At 42.8% G+C, this 12,115-nt stretch overlaps 1 protein-coding gene across 10 annotated transcripts in view; it reads left to right on the forward strand.

Annotated features, from left to right (window-relative positions):
* Positions 1 to 3,059: 3,059 nt before the first annotated feature.
* Positions 3,060 to 12,115, forward strand: part of Crem (cAMP responsive element modulator) — a 76,757-nt gene continuing 67,701 nt past the window's right edge. For 2 of the 10 annotated variants that reach the window (XM_060387420.1, XM_060387433.1), the window contains exon 1: positions 3,060 to 3,254. The gene's annotated coding sequence lies outside the window, so the exon portion shown is untranslated. The other 8 variants (XM_060387421.1, XM_060387425.1, XM_021653113.2 and 5 more) reach the window with 7 other exon arrangements.

Below are 12,115 nucleotides of genomic sequence, written 5' to 3' on the forward strand. Positions count from 1 at the left end.
ATTTTATCTTAAAATAGGTTTAGTGGTGGTGGTACCTTTTTTTCATCCCAGCACTTGGGAGGCAGAGGCAGATGGATCTCTGGGTTTCAAGGCCATCCTGGTCTACAGAGCTAGTTTCAGGATAGCCAGGACTACACAGAGAAATCCTGTCTCAATAAAACCATCATCACCACCACCACCACCACCACCAACAACAACAACAACAAGTAGGTTTAAATTTGCTAGGAATAGTGATATATACACTTATAATCATAGCACTGAGAAGGCTGATACAGAAGGATAATGAGTTTGAGGCCACCTGGGCTACATAAGACCTTGGCACAAAAGTAAGCAAGCAAGTAACAACAAAGAATTCTTAAAATGTCGAACAAAGTTAAAAAAACAAAATTCCAAAGTTTCTTCTAATTATGTATTTGCACTGATCTGTTGCCTGAGCCAATAATTTATCATGCTTTTCAGTGCCCAGTAGTGTCAGATTAATGCTGAGTACATTTACCAGCTAGTTCTTAGCCTTCTGGGAACATCAGTTCTATATTTGTGCAGGTATGTTGGTGTTTTTGCATAGTTTGCTTAAGCTCTCAGGAAACATACTTGCTATGGTTGAGATGGTGCTACTATGTATACAAATATTAACTGCTTGCTCTGCAAGTTCCTTAGGAGCAAATCCTCAAGTATCCAAAATGACCTTGCCTTCCAAATTGTCCTTGCTTGACAAAGTGCATACACCTGAACTGGGCAGGGGACAGGTAGGCAGAGTCTAGGTGTGAGAGCTTTTTGGGGGTTGAAGACAGACTGGGACAGGGAAAGGGAGAAGAAAGGAAAAAGAAGGAGCATGTCACCATGAGTTAAAGAGAACCAGGAGCACTTGGCCAAAAGCAGTTTACTCTGCAGACTGGCCTGATGGAGCAGGAATACCCCAAGTGGAGCATGTGCAGGTATTTATGGAGCTTTGGATGGGAAATAGACAAGATAGCTTAGAGGGTTAATATCTGCCCAACCATAGGTGTATGAAGGTTTTTAAAAAATCTGACAGGTTTCTGTGTCCACTTATTTCTAAAATGGGGATAATTGACTCCTTAATAATCATATAAATCAATATTAAATATTAACAGCTATTTTCCACAACACTTACATTTTGAAGTATTTTGCTTAGATTATTTTATTCCCTGAGCTTCTTCAGTTCTTTCTACAAAAATCCATTTTGCACTTACTTTCTTTGAGCATAGCAAAAAAGACTGCACACATCCTCCTTTGGGTGCTTTCTAAACTTTACAAGGGAAAAAAAATCAACTAGTCAAAGAATGAACTTCAAAAATCTATGCTCTTCCACTTTCTGTGGGTTCTAGAATATCGTCTGCACACAGAGCTCACATCTCTGATGGTCTGACTCAATTCCAAGTTCAGGAAAGGTCCAAATAAAATCAGGTGGGTAGAGCATGCCTCAACACCTAGGAGAAGCAGAGGACAATAGCCTTGGAGGCAGGAACGTGTGGTGAGGACTAGACTGTGGTGGTGGTGGTGGTGGTCTTGGTTCTTCTCAGGCTGTAGACTGTGGCTTACAAGGCAGTGGCCTCTTTTCAACAAAGCTGAAGTGTGGCTTGGACCTGGTGAACTAGGCTTATCATCCCAACTACTCAGGAGGCTAAAGCAAAAGGATTTGAAAACGCAAGATCAGCCCAGGCTATGGTTATTTTTAAAACAGTGTGGACAATATTAGTGAGACCCTGTCTCACCATTAAAGTGAACTCATGGTGGTGCTGGGGACCCAACTTAGCACAGTGACTTTCCAAAGCATGTCAGAAGATACAGCCAGAGACTCAGTCCCCAGGAACCTTTCACTCCCAAAACAACAAAAGTAAAAAGAAGTGATGCTTAGCTGTCTTAATGGATAATAAAATTTTAAGGAGACAGAAGCAATTAGTGTAAAGATGGGGGATTAAAGGCTATAAAAGTTGGAAAATGTAAGGCATAAGACATTTCTGGGTCAACAAGTAAGGCTTAGGTACAGAGGAATTATCTTACAGCTTTTAAAACTGATTTGTAGATCTTAAAAGAAGTGTGAGATTGTGCTCCCCTATATCCCCAGTATTTAAGAGCTTGGAGCAGGATGATTAGGGTTCGAGGTCGGCCTTGATTAGAGTGTTGGGATTAAAGACATGAATCAGCACGCCCTCCAGTTGATCAGATTTTAGTCTGACTTTTCTGTATGATTTACAACTGGAGTAATTCAGGTTTGGTAAACTTGGTAAACAGCAAGATTTTGTGCAGCGCCTCCTCCCGCAGACTCGGAGGGATTCTTAAGCTTGCATCTTACAGACAAATGCTGTCTCTATCCCTGAGCCGAACCCCCTGCTCTACAAGTACTCTTCGTTACACACAAAACAACCCTTCTGCAATCTCACGGTTTTCACCTAAATGAAACCAAAACTCTACGTTATAACGGTCTCTAAAAAAAAAAAAAAAAAAAAAATCCAAAACGCCTTACTCTCCTCTGCCACACTTCTGCCAAGGGTCTGTAGCTATTTCTTTGCGACACTGAGGCAAACAAGGCCCGAGATAGCAGCAGGCTAGTGATAGGGACTGTGCCAAAGTACACTCCAGGCCTAGGATTTCCAGAACCATTGACAACCTCAGCGGGGTGGGGAAAGGGCACTCGGAAGGCCTCCGTGCCTTGCAAGCGCCTCCGGAAGGGACCAAACCCAAATAACACGGGGCCTGAGGTCAGGGACTGGAGTCACCCTAGAGGATATTTAGGGGCGAAAAGGAGAAAGCATTGCTTGCCATAGTCGTAGAGGATGCAGCTTCCGGTTTCCTGCCTCACCCCTTAAGCCTCCTCCTCAAGACTGGCTCCTTCAGCAGCCCCGCCCCCAGAGCTAGCCCCGCCCACCAAGGCCCCGCCCCGCCCCCCGTTCTATTTAATTGTTGGATTGTCAGCGCTGCAATCCCGCTGACGGCCAGCAGGGGGCGGAGTTCGAGCCTGCAACATTTTTTCGTCCTCCGCCAGCGTCCCTTCAGGAAGGCGGTCGGCGTGGGGGAGGGGAGGGCGGGGCTCGAGGCCGCAGTTCCGTCGGCTGCCTGCGCTGCTTTCTGTTCGCGGCGGCGGAGAGGCCGAGACGACCGCATCAGAGCTGACGTGGGCGCGACGTGGGGCCGCCGCCGCCGGGTTGCCTGGGCGGCGGCCGTCGGGCTCTGCGTCCCCACCTCCTCCCGTCCGTCAGCAGTGACGAGCCCGCTACGTAAACCCTCCGCAGCGGGTAAGTGGCGCGCCAGCCTCGCATCACAGCCCGCGGCGGGCGGCGACTGCGGGGTGCGGCCTCCGCTCCCCCGCCCGCCCGCCGCCGCCCGGCCCGCCGCCCGCTCGCGGCCGCCGAGCGCCCATGAAGCTCTGGAGCGCGCAGGCCCGGCCGCGCTCGCCCGCCCGCCTCCGTTTTCGCCTCGGCCGCGGCGCGAAGGCCGTCCCCTGACCGCCGGCGGCCGCTCGGGCTCCTCAGTCCGACCGGAACGGCCGTAAGGAGGGCGTCGGTCCTGCTCGCCGCAGCCCCGCGGCCGCCATAGCGCCCTCGCCCCGGCCTTGCGTCCGTGGGGTAGAAAATAACGTACCCCGTCTCTCCAAACACCGAGGCGCAGGGCGCCACGATCGAGCCGTTTGTCCCCGCACCCTGCCGAGCGCCAGCGAGTCTCGGTCGCGGGGGCCTCCGCTGACCGGAGCGTCGACCGCCGCCTGCCCAGGCCGCAGAGTGGGGGACGTGTCAGCCTGTTCCGGGCCTACCCAACCGCCAGCCGCTCGCTGCCCTAGCGCTCCGCCGAGGAGAGCTGCGGTCTGCTCGGCATCACCCCAAAGGCAGGCGAGCCCCGGCACGGGTGCGGCCTAGGCGGCGGCTCTCCTGCCCAGTGTGAAGCGGTGCGGACCGCCTGCCCCGGCCAGCGGAGTAATTTGTGGTCACCACATCAGTCTCCCAGTTTTGGATAACAAGCTTGTTTCCCTTTGTAAGATACCTGTTTAATTCTCTGAATCGCAAACGCCTCAAAGGAAGAGTGTATTTTGGCTAATAAATGTGATTACTTATCCGAAGCATTTTTTGACAGGTCTCATGTAGCCCTAGTTATATAATGGCTGGCTTTGAATTTATGATCCTCCTGCCGCCGTCACTTCTTAAGTGCTGGGATTTTGGCATGCACCATTGTGAGTCAGTTTAACCAAACAAAAATTTAAAAAGAGGTTTTAATCCTTCATGAGCGAACTGTAATTGCCATATTACATGCTGATAGCGGCACAGACTATTTTGGGGAAACTCATGTTTTCCCAAAAGTGGAGCGCTTCACGTGGAATCATGTTGGGAAGTGTGAAATTGTAGTTACAGTGATGTTTTTTCTGTAAAATGTGAATAAATTTTTAATGTGTAACAGAGGAACTTTAGTCTTTTTGTTTTTACATTATGCCCAAGGGTTAATGAAATTTGCCTCTACTGATTTAACACAGCACATTTTTAACACATAGCAAAAATTTAACACACTCAAACACTATAGCGGATAGATTGTATTCTGGTTTCCTACAGAGGTGAATGACTGCATTACTGACCAAATCTTCGCTAATGAGAATATTCTCATTTTCATCAAGTAAATAAATATTGGGCCATAAAATTAAGCCAGGTTACTGCTGAATGTACATAGTCTACTGGGTTGCTAAAAAATGTCCTGTCCCATTTACATAAACTTTAAATATTTAAAAAAAAATTAAAGTTGTGTATGGAGAGAGAGAGAGAATGAGAATGAATGCATATTTGGGTGCTCTCAGGCCAACAGTGTGTGTGAGATTCCTTGGAGTTACATTGATTGAGTGTGCTGCCTGGTGTGGGAGCTGGGAAACTGAACTCAGGTCGTCTGAAAGAGCAAGCAGTGATCTTTTAGCTGAGCCAGTTAGATCTCCGTTCCCAGGTAGGTAGACTTAAAAACATGAGACAGAAAAACGTGAACTCTTGCAATTGAGATGCTTTAACTTTTAGAGTAATGTTAAACCATTGGTTGATGGGGAAATAAACCTGAAATATCTGAAAATTTAAAGTTTATTTTTACTTAATTGAACTGTAACTTTTTTTACTTAAAGTTACATAAAAGCAATTTTGTTTTGAGACAAAGTATTATGATGTGTCCCAGTATGTCCTTGAACTGTGATCATCCTACAACCTCCCAAGTGCTGGGATTGTAGGTGTGTTGTACCACCGACTTGACCAAAATACAACTGTGAGAAGAGATACACATATTGAATTTGGGTTCAGTATTATCTGTGGGAACTTAAACAGAGATGTTAGGGGGAAAATGTGTCATTTATAACACAATGGGCATAAATGAACACTTTAATAATTACCTTTAGTCCTGTGGTGGAGCACTGCCTAGCATTGCAGAGTCCCCTGGTAGTTCAGTCACCTATACCATGCTCCCTCACCCACAAAAGGAAAAGAAATACATGAAGTTTTTAAAATGTGTTTTTCCATGATGACAGCTATATAGTAAAGAGTGCTATATTTACGACTATTTTTGTTTTTCTGATGCTGTAAGAGAAAAAAGAAGAAGGTTCCTGGTAATGTTAGTGAGGATTTGTCTTCATTTCCTTCAGACTGGGTCTCACAAGGCTGATCTTGTGTAGGTCTGAACAGAAAACTGTATTGATTTCTCAGATAGTGCAGTTTTATTTTGCTTGGAAATGTTGCCTTTTCTATTTCCATGACAAAGCACCTTGACCAAGGCAGTTTATAAAAGTATTTAATTGGGCTCATGGCTGTAGAGGTTTAGAGTCTGTGACCTGCTGGTGGGGAGCACAGCAGCAGGCAGGGGTGCTGATAACCTAGGTCTGATCCACAAGCATTAGGCGGGATGATATGAGCTTTTGAAACCTCAAAGACCATTGCCAGTGACACACCTGGCCAGCAAAGCCATACCTCCTGTGAATTGGTGACCCTTTGCTGGGTGTGTGTGTTATCAAACGACCCTTTCACAGGTTTGCATATCTGTTGTCCCGCATATCAGACATTTACATTATGATTTATAACAGTAGCAAAATTACAGTTAGGAAGTAACAAGGAAAATAATTTTATGGTTGGGGGTCACCACACATGAGGAACTACAGTATTAGAAGGTTCAGAACTGTTGTCCTAATCCTTCCCAAATAGTTTCACCAGTTATAGACCAAGCATTCAACTAGTAGAGCCTGTGGAGGCCATTTACATTCAAACCACCACAAATGTTTTTAGAGAATCCTTTTTCTTCAGTGATGAGTTACAATCAACCCTGGGTTGGGCTAACACTCTACCTCTAAGCTCAGCTTAGTTTGGTAAGATGAAAGCTCCCAGCTTTGGAATTAGGACAGCTTTGCCATATATTAGGATACATGCTACTGCTTATGGATGCTTTGTATACTTTTATTTATTTTTATTTGTGTCTGTGTTCTTCTTGTCTGTGTTTGTGCATGCAGAGGCCAAAGCAAGACAGAGTACTATCTCTTTGTTACTTTTGATGTATTGCCTTGAGACAGGGTCTTTCATTGAGCTGGAAGCTTGCCGTATGAACCAGAGTAGGTGGCCAGAGAGCTCTACCTGTCTCTACTCCCAAATCTTGGGGTTAATGGCATGAACAGTCATGTCTAACTCTTTAGGTGGGTGCTAGGAATTTGAACACAGCTCTTCATGTCTTCATTCCTTCAGAAGAATTCTTACCCACTGAGCTAACTCCCTAGTCTAGAATGCTTTTATTTTATTTTGAGGCAAATTCTCATGTTGCTCAGGCTAGATTCAGACTTCCTGTATAGTTTAAGGTAGTCTTGAACTATTAGTCCTCTTGCTTCTGTGTCTTGGGTGCTGGGTAGATACTGTATTCTTAAAATTGCCAAAGTGATTAAATTTGGATAGTTGTGTTTCTTCGCTTGGGTATTGTTTAAAAAATGTAGAAGCTTTTTTTAAATTTTATTTTATGTGTATGGGTGTTTTGCTTGCATGTATGTCTGTGTATCACATATATGCCTGTTACCTGTAGTGGCCAGAAGATGTTGTCCAATTCCCTGAAACTGGAGTTCTGATGGTTGTGAGCCACCATGTGGGTGCTATGAATGGAACCTAGGTCCTCTGCAAGAGCAACATGTACTCTTGGCCACTGAGCCAGCTCTCCAGCTGCCTAGGTATTTTGTTCAGATATACAAACTAGAACCAATCTAGGTAACTATAATGTTTAAATTCTCTCTGAATATTGGTTAATTGAATTATCTATTTTCCTATATTCATGCAATTTTATTTATTTATTTATTTATTTATTTATTTATTTATCTATCTGAAACAAGGTTTCTCTGTGTGGCTTTGGCTGCCCTGAAATTTGCTCTGTAGACTAGGTTGACCTTGAATTCAGAGATCACCACTGCTAGCTTTTATTTTTATAAATTTTATTTTATGTGTAGGATGTTTTACCTGCATGTACTTGTGCTCTGTGGGATGTGTGTGTGTGCAAGTAAATGTGGTCGGATGCTGGTGTTCTTACCACCCTGCACTGTCTCATATGCACAGTTTTTGGTTATGAATTGTAGTTTTGAATTCTTTTTTTCTTTTAGCACTTACATGCAAAGACTATCGCAGCAGTGAGTGCTTTAAGGATTCTATTTCTAAGCTGGGCGGTGGTGGCACATGCCTTTTTCCTAGCACTAAAGAGGCTGAGGCAAACAGATCTCTGAGTTTGAGGCCAGCGTGGTCTACAGAGTGAGTTCCAGGATAGCCAAGGCTACACACAGAAACCCTGTCTCAAAAAACCAAAACCAAAACAAAACTATTTTTCGTACGTAAAAGGGAATAAAAACCTAAAACTTTGACTGTTTTATAAGTGTTTTATTTAGTACTTTTTTTTTTTTTTGAGACAGGGTTTCTCTGTATAGTCTTGACTGTCCTGGACTTGCTTTGTAAACCAGGCTGACCTCGAACTTGCAGAGTTATGCCAGCCTCTGCTTCCCTGAGTGCTGGCATTACAGGCATGCACCATGGCGCCCCACACTATTTTATAATGCTCCTTCCAGTATTTTGTATGTATCTTTATAGTATACAATCCCAAAGTAGAATTGAAAAAATCATTATGTATGTGCATGTGTATACATCTTCATGTGGGTTTATGCCCGTGAGAACAGGTGCCAGAGGAAACCAGAGCCATCAGATCTGCTGTTTCTGGAGTTACAGATAGCTGTGAGCTACTGCTGGATTTTGAAGTCTGGTCCTGTGGAAGAACAGCAAGTGCTTTAACTGTTGAACTATCTCTTTAGTCCCCCAAAGTATAGTTTTTAAAGGGAAAAGTTATTTTATTTAGCTTAGTGTTTAGAGATAATAGCTCTCTTCTTTCATGATTTGATCATCTCAATGTTTAACACAGATCTAAACTGCAACAAATGAGTTGTGATGATAAGCACACTTCACCAGTTAAAGCAACACTGCTGCCAAGCCCTGGGCTGGCTAGAGAGCATCAGCTAATTGGCACTTTGGTGATTGAAACTGACTAGGTTGTTTTTATATATTTTTCTTTTTTTTGGAAGTGGAATTTTACTATGTAGCTCTAGGCTAGCCTTAAACTTTTTCTTCCTCAGCCTTCTGAGAGATGGGGTTATGTGCTTTTTGTAAAAAATAATGATTCATTTTTTTACGTGCATTGATATTTTGCCTGCATGTATGTATGTGTGAGGGTGCCAATCCCCAGGAACTGGAGTGACAGACAGTTGTGGGCTACCATGTGGGTGCTGGTCCTCTGAAAGAACAGTCAGTGCTCTTATTCACTGACTCCAAAACACTGTCTCCAGCCATAAACACACACACTTTTTTTTTTTTTTTTTTTTTTTTGAGACAGGGTTTCTCTGTGAAGCCTTGACTGTCCTGGATTTGCTTTGTAGACCAGATCTGCCTGCCTCTGCCTCCCAGAGTGCTGGGATTACAGGTTTGTGCCACTAGGCCGGCTCCAGTTATGTGCTTTGTTAAAAGTTTCTTTATATCTTATTTTTTCTAGAAGGTTACATTGTAATATTAATTCAGTTAACCAATGCATAGTACCATGTTCATAACATTCCAAATATAATTTTAACACAATATTTTCTGTGATCTGCATGGATGTTAATGGGTACTCATAGAGCATTGTAATTAATTGGAGCTTTTATGCCAGGGAGGCAAACAAAGTAACATATTGGTGATGGGTGAGGTAAATGGCAGATGCTATTTCTATAATCAAGCTTTATATGATACAAAGTTTTTATGGTTATGGTATACAATTTTCCAACCAAATGTGTACAGAAATCCATATCTAGGAAAAGGAATTTTTGAACTATTTTTTTTTGTATGTAATATAAACTTTTATTTGCCGGTTGTTCTCCTAATGCTTACAATTAGCATTTAGGAGACTCAAGCAGGAGCATTACTGCCAGCTTAAAGCCAGTCTGAGCTAAAGAGAGTCTGCTTGAAATAACAAAGCAAAACCAAAAACCCACACACCTACCCTCAGGGTGTAGTAAGTGGTAAGGTGCTTCTCTAACATGCATTAGGCCCTACATTTAATTACACACAATCACATAAAAACATTAAAAATTTCAAATTATGAATGTTCATACTGAAATAAAGTGGGAATTCTGGTTTAACAAACTCTCATGAAGTTTTTCCAAGCCTGGAAATGATGGATTCCTCATCTCAGTGCCCTGTAACAAGCTTTACAAATCCTACAATGCTTAGAACTTTAATCTTTAAGTTGAGGGAAACTATGGATGATTTCAGGTACAGAAATAGTATTTTAAAAAATGCTGTGACCAAGCAAAGCAGATTATAAGAAGTTTGAGAGGTTTGAGTGAGGTGAAGTAGCGGAAAGACTTGCTGGCTCATGCCAGAAAATGTTTAGGATGATAACCAAAAGCACTGAGAGGGTGAACAGGTTTGAAGGGATTGAAGACTAGGAGATGGAATTATTGGGACAAAATAGTTATTCTAATCCTACATTTGAAGAACAGCTGGACATTTCAGAGTCAATAATATGACTGGAGAGAATGGATATTAGATAAGCTGTTCAGATCACACAGCTCATAAGTGGTAGAACTCCAGTTCATACTCCATCAGCTGGGTAATGCACTTTACTCCACTCTATCACCATATTGAACTAGTCAGCCATATTTCCACCTCAGGAATTGGGACAAAGGTATTAGGTTTGAAGGGAGAGGACTTCTACAGTGGCTGAGTCAGAAGCTTTGTCAGTCGTTGAAATACTATAAGAGCACCACTGCTGGACCAGAAAGGGAGGTTTCGTGTAGCTTTGAGCAATGTGAGCCAATCTCTTTAGAAATGTCTGGTAGATTCTTGGGAGGCTGGTATTCAGAAGTATAGCTTGAAGTGAAAATTGAGAATAAGTAACTAAAGATGAAATGGCCTTGTGCCTTGAGGCCTGGGGAATGCTGGCTTTTTTTTTTTTTTTTTCTGAGACAGAATCACTGTATAGCCTAGCCTAGGGTTGGCTGGAACTTGCTACTTAGATCAGGCTAGCATCGAACTTACAGAGATCAGCCTGCCTTTGCCTTGCAGTGCTAGAATTAAAGGCATGCATCACCACAACCAGATGCAATTCCAAGAGTGGATCAGCCGAAGTGGTTTAAATAGGCTTATGCTTGTAATCCCAGCAGCAGTTGGAAGGCTGAGGCAGGAGAATCACCATGAGTTTGAAAGAGTAAGATCCTGTTTCAGGTGTTTATCTTATTTTGTGTATAGGTGTTTTGTTTGTGTGTATGTTTGCATATTATTGCATGCCTGGTACCTTCAGAGACTTCTGAGGGCATTGAATCCTTTGGGACTGGAGTTATGGATGGTTGTGAACCACCGTGTGGGGTCCTGGGAATAAAATTCTGACTCTCTTTTAAAGAGCAGCCAGTGCTCTTAGCCATCAAGCCATCTGTCCAGCCCCAAGATCTTGCTTCAAAAACGAAATCTCAGCATCCTGGAAGCAGGTGGATCTTTGTAGTGTTTCTGCATAGCAAACTCTAGGTCAGCAGGGTCTACACAGTGAGACTTGTTTCAACAACAAACAACAGCAACAGTATATTATTCAGGAAAGGCAAGATGATTTAATGGGTAAAAGTTATCTCTATGCTGGCCTGATTTGAGTTTAATTCCTAAATCTGACAGTGAAACAGAACTGATTCAACAAAGTTGTCTTCTGACATTTACTTGTTCACCTCCTAATACACACAAAATAATAAAAAATTAAATCTAAGAATGGTATTATTCACCTGGGGGCAGTGGTGCATACCTCTAATCCCAGCACTCTGGGAGGCAAAGGCAAGCAGATATCTGTGAGTTTGAGGCTAGTCTGTTCTACAAAGTGAATCCAGGACAGCCAATGCTATATTGAGAAACCCTGCTTTGAAAAACACAAACCAATATATATATTATTCAATGAATTAAAATATGTTATAGTGAAATAGAGAAATTATCAGTTATTTTCTCTTATTGTCCAGTGATCTTTATTGTTCAGATATTATCATTTTTTGTTTGTTTGTTTGTATATCGGTTTCCTCTTTAGACTGGAGTAGAGTGTCTATACTCCAGAGTGTCACCAGGACTTTGTATAAGAGCATGACATATGATGAATTCTGATCAGTATTTAAGAAACGGATGGTCCCTACCTTTTCTCTTGGTTATAGAACTTTTAAAGAGGATCAGATGTTTCCTTATGCAATGCTATATAACAGTAAGGGTTAATCTCAAGGGATGGCACCCTATTTTTTTAATTAAAATTATTATTATTGTTAGTGCATGTGTTGTGTGTGCGCGAGCTGTGAAGCTTATAAGCCATGACGTGTTTGTAGATTAGAGGACAACTCTGTAGAGTTGGTTCTCTCTCCTCCCTTACGTGGGTTCTGGGGGTTGTAATCAGACCATTGGGCTTTTATGTAGCTAATACCTTATCAGTTGAGCTATCTTATCAGTTCTTGACTTTTTTAAGATTAGTGTAGATGTTTTGCCTGCATGTATGTCTTTATACCATATGCATGCAGTGCTTGGGGGAGTCCAGAAGCGAATTGGCTCCTCTGTAACTGGAATTTCAGTTAGCCACTGTCTAGATGCTGGAAACC

Source organism: Meriones unguiculatus, chromosome 7, assembly GCF_030254825.1.
Source record: "Meriones unguiculatus strain TT.TT164.6M chromosome 7, Bangor_MerUng_6.1, whole genome shotgun sequence".
In the NCBI taxonomy this organism is placed as follows: Eukaryota; Metazoa; Chordata; class Mammalia; order Rodentia; family Muridae; genus Meriones; species Meriones unguiculatus.